Below are 2,505 nucleotides of genomic sequence, written 5' to 3'. Positions count from 1 at the left end.
CGATGACTTGCTATTCTTATTATGTAAATTTTATAATTTTGTTTTTTTCTAAAGAAATTAGTTCTATGATTTCATTTTATAGCGAATCAAAATATGTCGGTGTCTAAGCAGCTTACTTTTTTTCTCTAATGTACAAAATATTGCTTTCTAAAATTTCTTGTTGTATTTATGTCTTTTCCTGTTGTCACACTATTCCTCCAACGATGATAATAACAAGTTTTGATTGGTCGCTTGAGAATATATCATTATCCAGCAAATTGACATTGTTTCTGTTGTCATACAAATTTCAAAGTTAAACAAATTAAAAGTTTATCAACGTTGATGTAACCTACATTGTATATGTGCAAAGCATTATGAAAACAAGACCTCGCTGCCATAAACGCATGAAAAGTAATAGAACAGGAATGGCCTATGTAATGTACTTTCAAAAGTTAGAACTGAGACAATAGATTACAGGGAGACCCAAACTAAACCATCACGTATAATAAGAAAATTGTCACAGCAAACAAAGATTATCACTATTAACAAGAAAATGAACATATAAAAGGGAAGATTCAAATTGAAACAATGATAATAAATTATGGCAAGGCAATGCAAACTCACATGAATAAAATATCACCACATAAATGTTATAAGCAAGGATACATACAGCCTACGTTATACACAGACACAAGAAGTTATACTGCTAGCCATTTGGGATTTCATAAATACTATCCGTTTTCTCCAGTATCACTGGAATGTCAACATAATTTCAACTTAAGTTTGACTGAAGTCCCAAGCGTCTGCACAAAATGGAAGAAACCTGATATATGCCGAGATAAAAAGAATAACTGCTTCTCTTTAATACAATTTTCATGAGATTACTTTATTTCTTGAAGCTACATGCAATAATTATTTTATACATGGTAAGTATGATTGAATTGACTATCAAATCCTCTGCCAGTCATAAATGCTTACTTATCCTAAAACATGAATTTAATCAGTAACTGATATTTCCAAATAGAAAACACGAAGGCAAGATTTGAATGTCTAAACTATAGAAAAAAATTTTGAGCCAGTGATGTTTTAACATGATGTGATAGAATATCAATATTTACCCTATCGGAAGTTCATTTCTAGGAAAGTTCTCTATATATTTTAGACAATTATCTTTAAGCCCATTACTCTTTCATTCATTTACTAGTATCTGACAAACATATTTTAATGTACATGCACACTGTTATTAAATTCATTTGACAAGTAACTACACATGCACACTGTTATTACATTTATCTGACAAGTAACTACACATGCACTGTTAATACATTTATCTGAGAAGTAACTATACATGCACACTGTTATTACATTTATCTGACAAGTAACTATACATGCACACTGTTGTTACATTTATCTGACAAGTAACTATACATGCACACTGTTATTACATTTATCTGACAAGTAACTATACATGCACACTGTTGTTACATTTATCTGACAAGTAACTATACATGCACACTGTTATTACATTTATCTGACAAGTAACTATACATGCACACTGTTGTTACATTTATCTGACAAGTAACTATACATGCACACTGTTATTACATTTATTGTTTATAACTGTGGTCACAAGATTATATCTTTCAAAAGTTCTTACCGATCATATACCTCAATCGTATATATACCGTATATCGGGTTATTTTCGTGTCGGGCTTTGTTTTCGCGATTTTGGCCTTAGACATATACAGGAGTGTGCTCCTTACGCAAAAGCTGCTCCAACAGAAGTATGAGGAGGAAAGATTAAAAACGACACTCCGTAAATTTTATGGACACCATCACGAATTGGTTGATCTATACGATGTGTCTGTGTTTTATCTAACTAAAGACATTTTTACCACGTCTTAGATTGTGGTTTACCATCTACGTCGTCTGGTCTGCTTAGTACCGAACGTGACCTATTCCCGAATATGACTGTTTTGCCAAATGTGAATTCGCATTGCTATACGACGTGTCTCGGTATTTATATATCTAACATTCATGTATTTAGTTATGGTGTTTCTTTTGTAAGTCCGGTTAGATATTTCGTTATGTCTTATGTTCGCTATTGGAGATTGGAGACGACGTGGTTCGGTATTTATATATCCCGCTTTCGGGCATTTTGTTGTTACTTTCTTATACGTGTGGGTTAGGTGGGTCATTTTGTGCTGAGTTGTTGTCTGTTTATTTCGTTTGTGGTTTGAATTCTGTATTTTCGGTACATTTCACATATGTCTTATTTGTCAGTATAGTCGAGTTACTCGTGGTTCGTCTACAGGGTTTTTGTTTTATGTTGTTTGTTTTCATGTGTGTTTACTCTTTGGCCTTACATGATCTTGTCTTATATTACAGTTATTTTATTTTTATTTTCTTTATGTATGAACAATTTAAGATAAAAAAATAACTACTTCATTTATATGATTTAAGTTTAAAGCAACTATATATATATATATGCCGGTTTTTTTGTTTGTTTATACATAGATTTGATTT

Source organism: Mytilus californianus, unplaced genomic scaffold, assembly GCF_021869535.1.
Source record: "Mytilus californianus isolate M0D057914Y unplaced genomic scaffold, xbMytCali1.0.p SCAF_4, whole genome shotgun sequence".
Taxonomy (NCBI): Eukaryota; Metazoa; Mollusca; class Bivalvia; order Mytilida; family Mytilidae; genus Mytilus; species Mytilus californianus.
The sequence above is the reverse complement of the archived record's forward strand: the minus strand, read 5'-3'. Positions refer to the sequence as shown.